At 38.9% G+C, this 20,282-nt stretch overlaps 1 pseudogene; it reads left to right on the top strand.

Annotated features, from left to right (window-relative positions):
* Positions 1-5,447: 5,447 nt before the first annotated feature.
* On the top strand, positions 5,448-7,418 carry LOC149239551 (2-hydroxyisoflavanone dehydratase pseudogene; annotated as a pseudogene).
* Positions 7,419-20,282: the final 12,864 nt, after the last annotated feature.

The following is a 20,282-nucleotide window of genomic DNA, read 5'->3' as shown; positions in this document are numbered from 1 at the left end:
TGGTCAGGAAGAAGGGAATGTCCAAACATGTGTTGAAGTGCAAGAAGTAGATGACCAAGATGATGTTGTTGCAGCTGGTAATATGATTTCCCTGTCTCAAGGACAGTTATATGCTGAAGATGATGAAACTGTATGTGAAACACAATATAACAATGAACAAATTCCTAGTAACATGGAGATTGTTCCACCAACTCAAGAACATCAAATTCCTGTCGCTGATATTGCTAATGATATTGTTGAACATGCAGTTGACAATGACCAATTGACATTGCCAAGCCAAGTAACCCCACCTTCATGGCTAGCAGAAGCAATGATCAATTTGAATGCACATAGTGTCTCAGCAACCAATGAAGAAAGCATGAACATGCCCTCACAACCAGCAGAATTGAACAGTGAAATTGTTCATTTTTTTGTGGACAATAGATCAATGGAAGAAGATGAAGGACATAATGAGGCATCAAATGAAGATAATGATATGGTTCAATCAGTTCCAACAGATACTGAAAGGGAAGTACCAAGCAATGACATGCAGGTGGAAGGGGTGGAGAAGACACTTGGACGGTTCCTAAAGCTACCAGTAGAGAGAGTATCAATGAGAAAAACGCAAGGTGCACCGGGTAGTCTTCGTCTGGGCCGAAGCTCACAGCTACTCACCTCAGAGGACTATATAAACCTGTTAGTTGAGTCAGAAAAAAAGAAACTTGAAATGCAAGAATTAAAACAGAAAAAGAAGGATATGGTCAAGGAGAAGAAGGCAGCAAGGATTGTTGCAGCACAACAACGAGCAGAAGAAAGGATTGAAAGAGATAAAGCAAGGCAAGTTAAGGACCAACAAAAGCAAATGGCAAGACAGGAAAAGGAAAAACGAAAGGCACAACAAATGCTTGAAAAGGAACAAGGGATGATCAACGATACAAGAATCGCTGATGAAACTAGGATTATTTCAAACTCATTGGACTCCATTGCAGATAATACACCATTATTCCAAGATCTCATAAACATTCAAGTGCCCCACTATCAAACCGAGGGTTTACCCACTTGCCTTGTTCCTACCAGAGCTGGTGTCAATTCTCTGTATGCTCATTACACACCTCCACTTAATGCAGGGGTCAGTAGTGCAAATGTGAGGTATGGGTACTCAATACCTCCATGGTTGGAAGCTGCAAATTGGAATCAATCATATGGCAACAATCAACCATTTCCTAATCAGCCCTTGACTGGGAGGCCAACCTACCTGGCTCAAGAAGGTAACTCGGGGAGTTTTGGCACTCAAGATTCTCAGGGCCATAAATAATAGGGGTGTCATATGTTTTCGGTTCTAACCACATTATGATGTGGATTTTGGATGGATTGTATCTTTTTCTTGGCACAGCAACATTTTGGCTTACAACCTAGTAGTGATTTCTTGTGGCAACCTAACTGTGTGTTGATAAGAAATTTTCAATGGAATATGTCTTTCTGTAAAATATTCATTATGATAAAACTATTTCTATAAGTTATTCTGTGCGCACTGTACAAAGCTCTAAACTCACTTATGGCTCCAATAAGTGGACCGTTATAATGTGATGACAGTGCTGGGCAAGTTTACAATCACTTAACACTGAATAGAAGTCTACACTCACAATTAGAAACACCTCCTGCTCGCTTCTAATGTACGAGGCACTAGTAGTAAGGAACTCTATACTTAGCATGTTATTGATTGAATTAGAATGAATAAGAACTTTACATTGCTGGAAACTAGAAATACAATAAAGAACATAGTTATGATTTTTATCAATCACCTAGGGGAGGGTCGCCAATACATGTGCGCCCTCCCCGCCACGTCATAATACCACGCGTCAACCCACATGGCTCCGGTACGACACCTGTCCACCGTGGAGTATGCCCAACTTATAGAGAGCATGTGTTTTTATATGTGTCAGTAAAAATGATGGAAGTATCTAAATTAATCAAATCAGTTGATGAACAACTATGAGAATCATATTGTTCCATCTTGTTACATCAACTTTCCAAAAGATAGAGAAATTTGGGTGCACAGTAACCTAATAAGCTATATGACGAATTGTGGCTTAGTCATTAATTCTTTTCTAAGCACCTATTCACCTTTTTCATTTTCCTTCATGAGTAGATCAATTGTTTGACAATTACAATAATTTATAAATCTACAAAATATAAACCAGCGTAGACCCATCTTAAGATGGGATCTTTTAAGCATCAAGAGAATCATGTCTCTGTTTCTTTAGATCCCTTTTTACACTTATGAGTTCTGGAGTTAATATTGATCTATAACAGTGTATTACGGTACAGAAAAATTATGAATTGCCTCTAATACATGTAAGAAGGAAATTCCAAAGCAGTAGGTATACAAAAATCCCACAAAATTGCTTCAGAGCTCAAAATCTACAGCATGTTAAGCTTTCTTGTAATTTAAACTTCCCTGCACAAAACTAGGCATTGCAAAAATAAGAGAGATTCAAAGGAAATCAGTGTACCGAAAGGAAATCCAAGGTAACTGCAATTGTGGGTCTTGTCATCAACGCTGGAGATAAATAATGTTTAAAATTTGAATGAACCTTAGGAAAGATCAACAATCAGGCAGAAGCACATGCCATTCTTAAAGGGATTGAATTGGCTCTTGATAAGAGTGTTCACAGTATCTAATGCATGGCAACTAAGCAACAATAATTATGTTTTTTGGAATAGAGATTATACCGACTCCATAAATTTAAAATTTCAGTAGGTCATGTGCTATATACGGGTCAAGGAGGGTTTTGATTCAATATTCTTTTCACATATTACAAGAAATTTACATTCAGAGGTACACAATCTAGACAATTCAACAGCTACAATGGACACCAGCACCCTACAAATATATCACTATAATCAACACATTCTCCTCTCCCGATAGCTCTGCACTCCTTATATCCCTGTTCCCCAAGCAACTAGGAAGAAAAGTTTCAAAAGTGCATAGAAATCTGTTTGCAGAATCAAATATTCCAACTTAGCACAATTCCTACACATCCCTTGGAAGTACAAAGGTTGTCTCCAACACAAATGGCAGACCACCAAAGAAATGGACTCTCCTATAATTGTGATGAAAAATATGCTCTAGGTCATAGGTGTAAAAAACAGAAATTGTTCCAAATTGATATGCCCACTCAAGACCTGACCGAAGACATAACTACTGAGAGACACTGGAGTTACAGGTTGAAAACACCAACACTCCGACTCAAGCAGATATCGAACCTATTTCTTCATGAAGAACGGTCAATCTCTCTGCATGCATTATCGGGCATTTCAACTCTAACAAAACCCTGACAAGGAAACTCTAACAAAACCCTGACAAAACTCTAACAAAACCCTGACAAGGATTTAATCCTATAAAGTTTGCTAGTAAAAGCTGAGCGATATTAAAAGGAAATAAAAGAGTAGAAGCTTTGTTCATAAAACAGTAAACCCTACCCATTTCTGGACTATATAAACTCATCAGCTGTAAAAACAAAATAACCTTCAAATAGAGATGCACCGTCACAAGTGAAAACGATCTCAAAAACTTAGCACTATGCAAGGTTTTACAGCATAAGGAAATCATAATATTCTACAATGAGTAAATCAAGAATAGTAGCGTTCAAACAGTATCCAGAGAAGTCAATTTAAATAATAGAGAATGCAACTTGTGTGTAAAATTCGGAATAAGACTTTCATAGAAGGAAACAAGCTAACAGTTATGACTTCAAGAAACCATAAATAAATTAACAGTATAACTGTGATTAAGGTCGTAAAATGTCCACGGCTTCCATACAAATGTCCATACAAATGTCCACGGCTTCCATACAACACTGTAGCCCAAGTCAATTTAAATAATAGAGAATGCAACTTGTGTGTAAAATTCGGAATAAGACTTTCATAGAAGGAAACAAGATAACAGTTATGACTTCAAGAAACCATAAATAAATTAACAGTATAACTGTGATTAAGGTCGTAAAATGTCCACGGCTTCCATACAAAGTCCATACAAATGGCCACGGCTTCCATACAACACTGTAGCCCAAGTCAATTTAAATAATAGAGAATGCAACTTGTGTGTAAAATTCGGAATAAGACTTTCATAGAAGGAAACAAGATAACAGTTATGACTTCAAGAAACCATAAATAAATTAACAGTATAACTGTGATTAAGGTCGTAAAATGTCCACGGCTTCCATACAAAGTCCATACAAATGTCCACGGCTTCCATACAACACTGTAGCCCAGAGAGCAACCTGAGTAGCAAGTCTGCGAAGAAGCTTCATAAGGGTTTAGTGAGGCTTTAGAAGAGCCTTCCCCTCCGAGCAGTCGAATATAAAACAAACAATAGCACGAAGCAGAGCACTCAGAACTCAAGCAGAGCACTCAGAACTCTATGAAAGAAAAGAGAAACCCTCATATGCCAAATGAAAAAGATAAAATAGCAGGGACAATAAAAATGCAGCGTTTTTATCTATAAAGCAAACACAGTAACAAGGCAATTGAGAGCAGCTACAGAGAGTTTCGAAAGTTGGTCTGGGCTCATTTCCGCGATGTTCCATTTTCCCTTTGTCTTTCTGCTCGGGGCCGGCTATGCAAGTCAGGGGAGAGCAGCTACAGAGCGTTTTGAGGGCTAAAACAGGCTAAAACAGCCAAAACAGACAGAATGCCATAGAATGCCTAAAACCCTAAACCCTAAAACAGCAAAAATGCCATAGAATGCCTAAAACCCTAAACCCTCAGAAAATTGCTCAAAATACTGCCATAAAATGCCATAGAAAGTTCACAAAATATCGTGTTAGAGATGCTTGTGTTGAAAAACACAAAGTAAAGCTGGTAGGATTAAAAATCCTACCGGTTACAGGCCATGGATGGTCGCCGACCTCCCCCACCTTCCCCACAGCTCGCCAGACCTTCTCCACACCTGCAACGTCCTTTTCCACACCTGCAACACCTGCAACAGGAAGAAAAAAGCCATTAGAAGCCATTAGAGATCACAAAAACAACAAAAACAGCAGAGCTAAACCCTAAAAATGCTATGTTACCTCAAGCTCAGTAGAATGGCGACCGACTCCTCCCCAAACAACAAAATCGCCGAATAAGACCACCACCAGAGAAATGCTAAACAACCGGCATTCCATGTTAAACAACTTGCATTCCAGAACGACCAAGAAATCCAGGCGGAAAAGCACAAGAAAAGCAGAACCGCTGTCCCAGCCAGAAACCCAGAAACTCCATCAAACCTTCGCACCAGCGCACGAATAAACGACTCTGCGCGCAACAATACAAACCCTGTCAACCGAACACAGCATTCCCCCAACACACGTTCTAACCACCATGCGCGCAGGTTACAGGGCCGTCCCGCGCCATCTTCGGCGGGGGGCTTCGCCCAACTACCGGCCCCGAGCAGAAAGACAAAGGGAAAATGGAACATCGTCGAAATGAGCCCAGACCAACCATGTAAATGGCGCGAAGTTCGTGTTTTAATGTTCGAGGTGATAGCCCACACGGCCAGCTCCACGGTGGACAGGTGTCGTACCGGAGCCATGTGGGTTGACGCGTGGTATTACGACGTGGCGGGGAGGGCGCACATGTATTGGCGACCCTCCCCTATTCTACTTCAATCGAGATGCGATGGTGCAATGGGACCCTTGACAGCATATGTACAATGGAATTTTAAAGAGTAACTTTTGGGACATGCCATAATGAAACTTTTCCAAAACAAGCTAATTAAAAAAAACTTGCGACCAATCGGGATAATCTCCCACAAATTTAGTCTTACCGCAGCTCCCTGGTCAGTGATCCACAGACTGTAATGGAAACACCTGTTCTTTAAGTATAAAATTTGCATCAATTTACGTCCCATTTCACCGGTATGAGGTGCGGTACGCATTTCAACTCCGACCAGTCGAATAAATTCCCAATAATTTACAGTTATAGCATAGCTCAGTGGACAGTGATTCACAGACAGGAATGGAATCGCGTGCTTTATGTCTAAAGTATGTCCCATTACACGCGTATGAACCCAGGAGGCATGAAACGTTACATTTCTCTATTAAAATGGTTGGAAACTGCGTATTATCAGATTTTTTTGACCAAAAAAATGGCCACGTTCTGGCTAGAAATGGCCATCCGGACAAATTTGTCGTCTCAGTAGGGAATTATAAATGCAATCATGTGGCACCCGGGTTTGTAACTAAGAGCTTCTGTGTCTTCCTCTCTCAAGCTTAGCTATTGATAACAGCACCACCAACGCCATAGCTATGGAGTCGTCGTCGTGTTCTTTATCCATCGTAGCTGAAGTTCCCGCTATGGTGAAGGTCTACCAAGACGGAACGGTTGAACGACTGGTCGACGAGGGTACTGTTCCCCCTTCTTCACAGCTCGGCGATGAATTCGAGGATGGAGTAGCATTCAAGGACGTGATGATTGATCCTCAAACGGGCGTCTTTGTTCGTCTTTTCCTCCCTCCCCTGGAGGCGAAGGATGGAAAACAGAAAGTTGCAGTATTTGTGTACATTCACGGAGGGGCTTTCTGTATGCGATCAGCTGTCTCGCCACTTCATCACAACTATGTCAGTGAAGTCGCTACAGAGGCCAAGGTGATATGCGTCTCGGTAGATTACAGGAGAGCGCCCGAGCATCGCCTCCCTGCGGCTTATGACGATTGTTTCGGTGTTCTTGAATGGCTTGACCGTCAAGCAGTGGCGCTGGATGGGGTGTCCGTGGATCCGTGGCTCGCTTCCCACGCAGATTTCGGCAAAGTATTCGTGGCAGGTGACAGTGCGGGAGGCAACATGGTGCACCAGGTGGGCATTCTTGCGGGTGGAAAGAAGTGGGATGGGCTGTGTTTACAAGGGGCCATTCTGTTTCACCCCGCCTTTGGCGGTATAGAATTAGTTGGCCGCGAAGTTGGGCCACAGGGGGAGGTGGCGGGTTTTAAAGAGTTGTTGGATGCAATATGGAGCATCACCCTGCCCGCAGGGGCCGATAATGACCACCTTATCTCAAACCCAGTTGGAACCCGTTCTCCAGCGCTGTCCACTCTAGTGTATCCTCGGACGCTGGTATTTGTGGCAGAGAAGGATCTTCTGAGAGATCGCGGTGTTTTGTATTACGAAGCGCTAAAGAAGGCGGGCAAAGATGCCGATTTGGTTGTGACGGAAGGCGAAGACCACGTATTTCATCTTTTCAATCCGAAATCTGAGAATGCGCCCCCCATGTTGAAACGCATTTCCGACTTTATGCATTCCTCCTCTGATGACATTAAGAACACGACCCAGAATCTTTCCGTATCAATAGGAAGGCGAATGTCTTTAGCTTTAAAAAATAATTATAACAATGTTATAATTTTTTTCCATGGGAAAAGCTATAGTTTGATTAATCAATTGATATATATTTTAAGAGTTTAAGTAAAGGAATTTTTTTATTTTTTTTTTCTATTTTATGATCCATGCATAATTAAAATAAATCTTTATTATTATTGTTAATGTGATGTTGTAAGTTTAACGATTTTTTTTTAATTTCCCATTCTAATTTATAATATGAATCTAAACTTACTTTAGAATATATTTACAAATTGGCATTATTATTTTAATATAATTTTATTTAATACTAATGTAACAATTATTTCTGGATATTTAATTATTGAATTGTAAAACATTTTTTAATATATTTATATTATTCTATATTAATTTTAAAAAATAATTATAACAATATTATTTTTTAAGTGGGAAAAAGCTATAGTTTGATTTCATTCAAAGTATAAAACAAAATTAGATTTTGTATATACAAACGTAGTTATGGGTGTTCTTGGATTTTCCCAAATCCTTAGTATGGAAAAAAAATGTTCACAAAGTTGTTTTTTACATATTTAAATTTCATACAAAGATACAGGGGTTTCCATTATAAAAAGGTAAAATATATAACAAGTTATATAGTTGTCTTGATAAAAAAAACAAGGTTTCCCAATACATCAAAATAATTAGTAATAGAGAGGTTGAATCAATTTACTACATGTCAGTATTCTACCATATAGGCCATGTGGTAGAACTAGAAATAGTCAACATCCCTGCGATTAGCAAGAGCCCCCTAACCAATCCATAACCCACTTTAGACATCTGATCCACAATGACATTCTTTTCCTTGTTGGAGGCAAGAAAAAAACTAAACATTTTCTTTAACTTTAATCAGTCCTCCAATATATGAGCAAGGAAGATGTTCCAACACTATTGAACCTCTTTTATCCAAATAATGATTAGCATGGAATCTCCAAAAACTTGTAGCTGGTCACATCATTTTTCCCTTGCAAAATCCAGAAGGGACTTGCACACCAAAAGTTCTGCATAGTTGTTTGTCCCCCTCCCAAAACCCATTTGAACATGTAAAGAATGTGTTGAGCAAAGGTTTAAAAAAAAAAACTTGACAACAAGAATGGTTGCCTCCCTGTGGGGCACCATCAAAATATGCCCATGGAATAGAAGTAACTAGCTCTTCTACTACTATATGTCAAAGGTTTTTTGAGTTTTTTTATTATGGAAAAAAAAAGAAAAAATAGAGAGACCCCTAGCTTGTACCTTATCAAGTGAGGAGGACAAGTCCTAAAAAATGGTCGTATTCTTGGCGAACCAAATTCCCCAGCATATAATGAGAGGAAGGGCTCTGAAGCATTTTGTTGCCATGTTCTGTATCTAATCCTACCACACCTCTTTAATAAAACAACTCGTCCAAACACAAACCTATCCTAAAACTAAGTGACATGTATTTCGTACCTATATAGTAAAAGAACATTCAAAAACAAGTGTTCAGTGGTTTCTGCATTCATTTTACATAAAGAACACCATCCAGGCCTGATTTTATGGCACTTTGCATAACCTCCTAGGTTGGGGAATTTTTTCTCCAAGATACACCACATAAAAATGTGGGCCTTTGATGGGCATTTTGATTTCTAGACCCCTTTCCATCACCTTTTTTGTTCAACATTTCATTCCACTACATTTAGGTGAATGTACCTGAGTTTAGAAGTGTAGGTCCCAGAAGGAGAATGAGCCCAAACTAGCTTTCTGATATCCTTATATGGGCCTCTGCTAATGCTTCCAAATACTTGTTCCATTCCTCAAGGAAATTATCATTAAGCTCCAAATCTTCTATTGAATTCCACGCTTTCCTCTAAATAGAAGAATGTGCTTGATTATCTATATGAGACAATCTAGAGGTCCCTTTGTTTGACAGATAGTCTATTAAAGGTTGTGACAACTTGTGTCTGTCACCAATTCCTAGCCATGGATCCGCTCTGATTGGAATTTTATGGCCAATTCCCATTTTCCATGTCTGGCCATAGTCAATTAGATCAAAAGGATTTAAAACATCTGTCGAGATAATAGAAATATTATCCGAAGGTTTTTCCTACAATCAGATCCACTCTTCAATAGAGCTCAAATCAATATATCTCTGGTAGACCACAGTGGACGAGAGACTATGAGTTGATAGCAAACACAAACCACATTTTGTTGCCAATGTTTTAGAAAATTTGAAGATGTTTTTTAGACCCAATCCTCTATAATATTCCTAATAGAAATATTTAGTAAATAACAAAGACTTGCATAAAGGAAAAGTAATATAAATTTAACACACGCGTGCACCATCAAAAAATTAAATAAACTAAGCAAGAATGTTAAGCCATTTTATTAATAATTTTGGAAATTGGGTACAAAATAGAATAGACAATATATCCTAGGATTTCCAATACATGCATGCAAAACCCAGGTGAAATGAAGTAGACCCAAAGTGCTAGAAATTGGCATAAATAATTAACTCGCACTGCCCAGAGATTATGTTGTTGTGGCAGAAGATGAACTATTGTTTCTGTTCTCGATACTGCTCCAAAATTTCTAAAAATGTAACCTGGATCTCCTCACACCAAACGTATAAAAACCCAAAACTAAGTTGATTTAACTCCAATCCAATATCAAGCCCACCAAGTGGTGTGAATTACCCAGTTTACTCAAAAAACGTATTTTTGAAGGAATATTGATTTTCAACCCGAATATTGCCTGAAAATTTTGAAATTTTAACCACGGATTCCTCTCACAAAACCCAAAAAAACCTAGAAAATATTGGGCAAATTTCAACTGACTTGGAAAGCACTTATTATTACAAATTCCCCTGTCTGCCTAGCTTTGTGCACTACTCCAAATAACATAAATTCTTACCACAATTCTCCAACTATTCAATCCTACAAACTCATTGAAAAATCACCAACTCAAATGAGAGAAATCTCCTGCAAAACCTCCAGTGCTCCAACCCTCTGAATCTAATCCTCAAATGGACAATTTAAACTTCTTATGTGCCTAGAAAATATGAAGAACTGGATAAACACTTGCAATAAGCTTTGTGGAAACCCAGAAAATGGACTCCCCAAATTCCTCACTAGGGAGACACTCGAAGTTCTCTGAAAATGAGGCTGGAATTCCGCCTGGAATTCCTATACTAAACAACACTCTGGCCCCTCTGCTAAACAACACAAAGAGAAGATGAAATGTGAAGAGTAATAGTTAAAATATGCCCAACAAATGAGTCACTCCCCCTTATATAATTTATCTCCATGCTTCTAGACTCCTTTTAATATTATTTTGGATTTCAGAGATCTGTGGTTTGTGTTATTTGAATTTCTGATCGGAGAACCTATTTGTGGGGGCCATTTTCCACTTTATAGGTTTTTGTCATCATTTTAATAAAACAATATTTTCTACCATTCCCCATTAAAATATTCCTTTTTTGGTGCACTTTTCTACTAAAAAATATATTTTCCCCCTTTTAATCAAAATTTGGAAAAAAAACTTTTGAAATTTTGCACTCATAAAAAATGAGAATATTACAGTCCTCCCCACCAAAAATTTCTTGTCCTCAAACAATGCCCAAACAAGTGACCCCCCTTTCTTCTATCCCGAATTGTCAATGCAAACAATACTGAGGTCCCAAATTTTCCTCTTAGTCATCCATGTCCCATGCATTATCCTGTCATAAAGGAATCCCTCGATACCAGGATCCCAAGCCATCCTGATCAAATTGAAGCACCCTTTGCTCCACCCACCATCCAACCAAGTATATTCTGCAGAAGCCGTCCCCATATTGTCCATGAGTAGATCATCATGATAACATAAAATATTGATCAACCCCTTGTGAAGCTTCCCTATTAAGTAGTCAATCTCATGCAGTTCAAGAGTAGGCTCCTGAAGATACAATCCAACCCCTATGGAGATGAATCTTCGCTTGCATGAGCTCCCTGTGATCTCCTCTTGTTGATCATCATACCATGCTAGTGAAGTCCCCCACGTAAAAAACAAACCACTAAAACCCAATAAAATATCTGAATGGTTTTCCCCTCTAAGAATGAGCTCATCCCTAAGGGTAGTTGAACTACCAAATTGTGTGATGTCAGGATTCCATGCCCATCACAGTGTGAGATTGTCCTGCTAACACCACAACACCCCAGTCATGAATAACTACCCAACATGCTTGTACTGAAGCCTCCTCTCCTATAACACTCATTCACAATATATGTCATGATAGAAGTTATGTCCAACCTGCAAGGGAAACTCAGTAATGCCAGAGTCTACCACTCCATGGCTAGCCTCAATCCTTAACAGTCGCACCTGCCTCACCATATGATGAAGATGACAACGATACCCCATGTGTCAACTGAAGAATGAATTAAATCACTTCCTATCATGGTCTTACTCACCATGAAGTGGAGCGACCCATTAGTCACTTGGATACCTGGATCCCATAGCCACACTAGAAGTTCACAACTCCCACTCCTCATTGGCTACCACTATGAAGCCCTATTATTTGCTAGAACCCATCTATGCCTCATCTCTGACTCATGTATGTAATCAGATGGCCACTAGTCATCAATAATGAATCTCGTAAATGCCAAAATGCTATACTTCTGCTAGACCACACAATGAACTCTACAATCCCAACTCTTGATGATGCACCTAAACGCTGCCTAGAGTTTGGAAACCCTCCTATAGATGAATTCTACCATCCACTGTACCTTGTGCTCATATATCGCCTCAATATATCTTGCCGAAAGTGCATCATGCATCTCCCTAGCTATCATCTCCCTAAGTGTGAGTTCAGAGGTGAAACATATGATATCTCTATGGAAAACCATGGAATCCCTGAACATATATCTCTCAGCTCGCGCCCTAACCAAGTGTTGTCATTGAGAAGTCTCTCTCTAGATACACTGTGTCCCATCCAAATGTATCAAGTAAGCCTCTCACGTCCTACCACCTATACTAAGAGAATCAAGGGGCAACAACAAACCTTTGCGAATGTAAGCAATATTAGAGAGTGATAAGTGTATAGGTCCCCAAGGGTAGGATCAAGAGCCCGTATAGATACTCAAGGTTAATCCTATAGATGTCCCTCTCTCTACCTTGGATCTATTAATAAATCAATCGAAGGCATATCTACGTTGAACACGATGTCCCCAGATGCTCATCCATCCCCTCATCAACTCTGGGTAAGCCAAACCCATTGGTATGTCTGACATCCCTTTCAAGAGTCCTCCTTGGAGGAAACACTCCAATATTTCACTCTAAAACACCATACATTATTGCACGCACCCATGTCTCCATGTACACACCTACATACCACTATGCCTTGCAGCATACTGGTGCACAACACCGAATGCCACTTCTTGCTACTGTGTCACCCTATATCCTCTGGTGTCCCGTTTGTACCAATGCATCCATCACTCAACCCACAAAAGCAAAGAAGTGTGAGTCACTTGTTCTACTCCATGGTTCAAGCCGGTGTGCCATGGAACATCACCATACACCCTCATTCTCCTCTGCAAGGCATTTCTCATCGTTGTTGATCCGAATGGAAAACGACATCCACCCATGGAATTCGCCCATGGTATTATAAGTGGCATACACCCATGGTATTGTAAGTGGCATCCACCCATGGCATTCATTCACCCATGGTTTTGTAAGTGACATCCACCCATGGTATTTACCCACCCATGGAATTTACCTATGGTATTATAACCAAAAAGGCTATAAGTAAAAAGTCAAATTTTGTAAAAGGACAAATTGTCCACCACAATGCAAATTTTATAGTTATTCTCTATTTTAATAAAAAGTTTCTTTATGGTTTTGTTTGCTGTGTGTTCTCCTCTTTTCTTCTGGCATTTCAACTTTTCAGATCTTGGGGTCCTCCTCCCAAGATCCAGATTAGTGGTGTTGGATCCAAGTTACGACTCCATGGGAATGAGGGTTTGAAGCATATTTTAGTTTCAAAATTTTGCAGCAATCTTCAGAAAAATTCATGTAAGTTCTACGACCTCTGCAAAGTATTATATAAAATTGAAATTATCTCATTTGAAATTATTTTTCGTTAGCTCAAATGGGCTTTTTACAGAATTTTATTTCATTTCCCGGTTTGAGAGATACGAGCAATTGAAGTTATATGTATGGAACCTTACGCAACCGCGCGTACCATGAGTTTTTGGAATCATTTTCCACATGTCATGAAATTTTAAGTGTCTTATATCAATATAAATATCTCTTCAATACCTCAAATGGGTCTTTGACGAAAATTTATTTCATCACCTGTAGCAGAAGTTATCAACAATGTTGTAGAAATAGGTCTATAATGTGAAAGAATTCTTTTCGACATCTCATTAGATAGGAGAATCTACAATACCCATGGAAACTTTTGTTACAAGTTTGCAACAAATTTATATTTCAGGTACATCTCTAGTGTGGCCTGGTTTTGTACCCCACGCAGAATCCATGAGTTTTTATATCTTGAGCAGCATTCAGAGCAGGTTCCCTTTGGAGACGTGCCTTGTAACACCCTCATCCCACAGCTACCCAAGTAACCATCCAACTAAGGAAAATATGTGACGAGAGGCCACTAGAATGGGATTCAACCTCCTAGGTGACCTTAAGGAAGTGGAATCGATGGAAACTCACAACACATACCTTTTATATCTGCTACAAGACTCCCATAAGCCTTCCCAATTATCCCCATGACCAGTCCCACTGAGTTTTTATACCATTAAACCCTTGGACGCTCCCTTGATATGGAAAAGGGTGCGTCTGTGAGGCTCCAGCCGCTCACACAACAAGGCCTACGTATGTCTGGGGACTTTTCTCCTCATACTTGTGCTTTCGACTCTAGGATTTGTGCCAATTTTCAGGCCCAGAGCCCAGGTCACTGCCCAAAACTCAATGACAAGTTCATAAATGAATTTACACAACAGAACAATGATACACTTGCAAAAACATTGAAAAGGTATAGACTGGACCCCTACTAGCCATGATGGACATTTTGGCAAACATGTCACAAATATGTAATCTATAGGTTTAAACAATATATCTAAGCATAGGGGTCTCATACTTATCTGAGAATCGTTAAGAAGCATTGTTCCCTTATATCATTAACTACATTAGCATCTATTAGGTCATAGATACATTGTTCATTCATTTACAAATAAAAACATGAGGACATCCATACATCATCACTGTCATGATACATACCTATAACCAGCATAATAATGACAAAAATATCAAGGATACATCAACCTATAATCACCATATAAACCAATACATTTACAGATAAGATACCAAGGAAAGAAACTCTTATTAATGAATGAAAAATCCAACCCAGTATGGTACTACCACGTTCCACCCAACCATAGATTGGCTGAGCCATATCTCTCTTTAGCCAATCACCCTCGTGACATATTCCAAGCATGAATGTGGGACTCAAACCAAAATAACTAACCAGGGAATCCCGAGACTAAACCACCTCATCCTTATCATAGAAACCAACCTTTACCACAATCCACACAGGATCACTAATCACACATTTCATTAAATTTGTAATTAAATAGTGGATCTAGAATTTCAAAATAACCAAAAATTCAATTCTATTGGTGTCCTTGTAATAAAAAATTTCCAAATTTAATTAAATATGTGTTACTAGGTCAAAACAATAAACATGTAATAGCAGGCTTTACCATGATCTCCACCAGATCACTAGGCCAGAACAAGCACGGATGCCATTGGATTTCTCCATCTACGCCGTGAGGAATTTTCCCATCTCCTAGTCTCTAGGCTTTACCACAATCCACATCGAATGACTAGGCCATAACCAAGTCACCAGTCTCTAAGTTTTATGGCAATCGACACCAGATCACTAGGCCCTAACCGAGACTCCATTCTTTGGGATTTACCATATGTCCCATCTCGAGATTACTAAGCTTGTTGGATAGCACCCACCTCTAAGATTTACGTATATCCCACCATTCACCAATCAAGGATTCCTAGGCCCACCAAGGCAACACAAAATCTGACTTTACCACAACCCACAACCCAGTTCAAGGGTTACTAGGCCATGTGTTCTTTTATTCAGAGATCCACCTCACTCAGCTTCGAATCCATCCGAAAATCCAACTCAACCAAAACATGAGATACCCATCACACCATGTCTATCCGGAAATGGCAAGGCTAAGCTGAAACACTATCACACCTGGAAAAACCCATGCCGCGACAACAAAGAACCACATGCAATACCGTGCATGCCAAATCTAGCAAGGAAATCACACATGAAAAGTGATACCTGCAAAGAATCTTGTTGTATCTACTCGATCCTTCTCTTCCTTTCTTTCTCCTTCCTTCCTCTTTCATTCTTTTCCTTTCTGGATCCAATGCCAAAGTGCTCCAAGAAAACTCTAAGTGTCCAAGAGTGAGAGAGAGAGAGAATAACGAGAGAGCTCCAAAATTGAACTAACAAAAGGTACCAAATGATCCTCAAAATCCCTTTTATTAATGAGGCCTCTATTTTCTTCATTTTCCTTTATTTTCCTCCATTTTCCTCCTCACATGAAACTTGTGACCTTTCACCTTCCTTTTCTCCTAATTTCCATTATTTTGATAAATAAAATTCCAATTAATGCCACTTTTCCTTTCCAAAGGGCTATCCATTGTCTTTGCCAATTTTCTTAGCCATAATAAACCAATGAATGGCCACACTAGGATGTCTTGCCCAACATTGATCTTGGAATAAGTGTCCCATCAACAGTGGTTATTATTTTTCCTTTATTAACTTTTATTACATGGAATTTTCACCAGGGTTGTTACATGCCCTACCACCCCGCTTTAGTAGGCACCTGCTTCACATTCATCAGTTTTAGTATAACAACATCCAACTTGGGGTTTTGGAGATGTTCCCTTCCACCCCAAGCTATGTAAGCACCTACTACTTAATCAATAGTCAACATCAAGGTTATGGGTCAGCCGCACAAAACCCTTGTCATCGAAGTCCATTTTGTAGGTCGCACATTGTAAGTATCACGGTTGGCCACAAGAATTATAGGTTATCTCTATCCTCGGATCTTAATTTCCATGGTTATGGGTCATCCAAAAATCCACGCTTCATCGAATTCCATTTTCTAGGCCACACACTGTTAATATCACAGTTGGTCAAAAGCAATATAGGGTATCTCTATCCTCATATCTTCATTCATCATGGTTATGGGTTAACCACACAAAACCATTCTCTTTCATGGCTCTTCATATTCAACAAAGGCTTCTAAGGAGGGAACTTCATGTAATGGACACTACTGCTTCTTAAGGAGGGAGGAATGATCTGAATGTAAAATGGCATCCACCCATGGTATTCATCCATCCATGATATTTATCCACCCATGGTATTGTAAGTGGCATCCACCAAAGGTATTCATTCACCCATGGTATTTACCCATGGTATTGTAAGTGACATCCACCCATGGTATTCATTCACCCATGGTATTTATCCACCCATGGAATTTACCTGTGGTATTGTAACCAAAAAAGGCTATAAGTAACAAGACGCATTTTGTAAAAGGATAGATTGTCCACCACAATGTAGCTTTTACAGTTATTCTCTATTTTAATAAAAAAAATATTTGTGGTTTTGTTTATTATGTGTTCTCCTCTTTTCTTCTGGCATTTCTACTTTTCAAATCTTGGGGGCCTCCCCCCAAGATCTGGATCAGCTACATACCCCTATACGCCACTATATACTAGGGTCTAAAATTGGGCCTATATGCATCAAGCTACATCCCTCTACAAAACACTCGACTCTGCAACATATCTCTGTGCACCCTTGGGTACCACTAGCTACTATTGTACCACGCTATATCATATGGTATCCTTCATGTACCAAAGTATTTTACACTCTAGCCGTGAACCAACAATGATGCATGTCATATATTCTCATCTATCCAAGTAGACCTGAGAGGCCTAACTCCACACCTACTTGAAGAGATATCACTATTGTGTCGATCCTCAATGGCTCTTGTGTGAAAACAAAAGCACAACCAAACCATTTATGCCAAAATTCTTGGGAGAAAAAACTCGCAACCAACAAGGACGAGATGAATATTTCTCATATTATATAAGGGAATATGAAGCACTAGTGGCATATTTTCATGTAACCATGTCACTCCAGGATTATTGCATCATCAAATATTGGAACAAAACTAGAGATCACAATTGGTGGAGGTAGAATAAAAATGTTTCCAAGAAGGTGAGTAATGTTATCACTCATAAATTTTCCCTAGAAGTTTTCAGAAGAAGGAAAGAACCGAGGTAACCACAAACCAACTTTTAAGCATAGGCTCTAACCAACCTATGGCTTAGAGAAGGCTCTCTCTATATGATTTAGCTTTGTTTGTTGGGATTTCAAGCTACTTATGAAGGTTTAGGGGGTTTTTGATTTGTATTGAAGATTGGATGGTGGAATCCTTAAAACAGATGGATAGAATGATGTCTTTGAACCATTGGGCTATGGAGTCAACAGAAGTGCAATAGAACTGGAATTAACTCACTAAAGGGGGTGTTCAAAGGGAAAGCTAGCAGAGTAAAGTGCAGGTCTTTGGGCCAGAGGGGTGAAATGGTCTTAACCAGGGTGAGAGAGCAACTAAGAATTATCATACCGAGATTAAAACGAGGAACAGAGGATAATCGGAAACAAAGGACAATTAAGAATACTTTGCTATAGATTATAGGGAGACAACCTAATCTAAGGGGCAATCAAGAATTCCTTAGCTTAGATAATCAGTAGAAAATATCTAAATGCATAACAGTTAAAACAAAGTGCAACGAAGCGAATTATGAGGTATCATTCCATGTTAAAGCATTTAGATACAGAAATACATTAAAGATTGTGGAAAAACTTTAAGAAATATAACAACACAAGAAAAAATACTTGTTTGCACTTCGCTCTACACATGAATCCTGTGAAATATCTTGTCTTTATTCATTAATCCAGCTTGTTGGTCCAGTCAATGATACAATAGCTTTATAGTATTTTGATCAAAAAATTCTATAGAAATGTCTAAGAATCCACCCCAAATAATTCAAATGAAGAAGTATTTATACAAATTCTAAACTGAAATATCTTGAAAAAATATCAAGATTGGTTTTACAAATATCTCAAACTGTTTTATATTAATAGAACTTAAATAAAGAACACTCAAAACTAATGAATCTATTTGGCACTATATTTATGGATTGGGGGTGACAAAGAAGAGAAATTCGAATTTGATAGCAACTCTTAATTGATGATGAGGCTTCCAAGTCACTAACTGCCTCCTTCCTTTGTGCATTCTGCCCCAGAAATTCTGCAAAATTAGGTTACAGTGATACCTTTTTATATCTCAATCCGAGATAGATATGTAAAACGTGAAAGAGGTTATTGTAGATATGTATGTTATTGAGATAAACCTCTTTTATTTTCCCAAAATTCATCACCATCTGTTCACAATATTCTCTATAAAAAAGATGTCAAAAACAAGATTTTGCACAGTCCGAAAAATAGGGTCTGAAGATATGCATTTATCTCCTTTTTTGTAACACGTGTAAAGCTTGAGATAGGATTTTGTAGATTGGCCTTTTAGGAACACAAACCTCCTCCAGTTTCTCAAAATACATCTTGGATTGGCCAAAATAGTTTCTAAAAAATTATGACTTAAACAGGAAATTTTTGGAAGATGTACCATTTCTGCTTTGTTTTTTCATCTATCTTCACTTTGATTTTTCAATATGATACACTTTTACTGATACTCTTTCATCTGATACACTTTTACTTTGATGACCTGTCAATATCTTTTACTGTGTTTTTACTTTTACTGTACATTTTAACTTTTTACTGTGTATTTCAATAGTAAATCATTTAGTTTTTTATATGTATCAGCATATGGTAATGGATATTGATCAACTTTCTGTATGTTTGATCTGTTTGTCTTTTGACTGTATACTCTGTCTGGTTCCTTTGTTTTAACAATCAATGTCTTTGTGTGGATTATTTATTCTATGTTCTGTGTATAACTGTTTTCTTCTTCTGAATGAAGGTCTTTTAATAGATTTCCTTCCGAGTCTTGGAGTAAACAAGTTTTGTGACTAGTATCAAGACTATTTATCCAACCTCTGGTCTTCTGCTAATTACCTGCAAAATACAACAATCATTAAGAAAACATAGGTTGGCAAGAAAGGAAATTGATGGCTTTATTGCACAGGGAGGTCTGGGGAAGGAGTCGTGGCAATGTTTTGAAAGTAATTGGAGGTCGAATTGTGTTGTAGAGGCTCAAGGTGGCGCAGAAAGGGTTTGATAGGTTTTACTATGAAATGGAGCAAAAGGAATGAAAACGAGGGTTTTCAGGGTTTTAACTGGAAACTTTTTAAATTTGGCGCAAGATTAGTTAACTGAACAGTGATGGTTTCTCGGGTTGAGTGGGGAGGCGACTTCCCGGGCCATCGCACCGCTTTTATGGCAAAGGCGGTATTGATGAGGGGTCACCCGATCTACCTACGCGCCTAACATGTAGCATTTGGGGTTCAGGGGAAAACCGCTTTATCGGGTGGGTAAAGATTGGCCATCAGGCGCGGTCGATATGGATGTGGACCGTTGGATGAGGGGGATGGTGATCGGATGGCAATCGAGCGAGGGAAGCGTGCGGGTGATATGAACTGAGGTGTTGGGGGGCAGGACTTTGATCATGGCGGATTGTGATTATTTAAGATTTAATCAAGGGTTTAAAGCGATCGTGGAGGTAATACATTAGGTTAGCATGTTAATACGAAATGAATGTGCAAGAATGTAAAATACACTAGGCATAATGTAAAATAAGATTTTTAGGCACGATTTGTTCATTGTGATGCCCCACATAATCATTTGAAACTTTTACTTAGGATGAAGACTTTTTGTGGGTT

This window comes from Pinus tabuliformis, chromosome 8 (assembly GCF_031772625.1).
Source record: "Pinus tabuliformis cultivar Carrire ecotype Pingquan chromosome 8, CPIR1, whole genome shotgun sequence".
Lineage (NCBI taxonomy): Eukaryota > Viridiplantae > Streptophyta > Pinopsida > Pinales > Pinaceae > Pinus > Pinus tabuliformis.
Note: the sequence above shows the minus strand (reverse complement) of the source record. Positions and strands in the feature narration are given on the sequence as shown.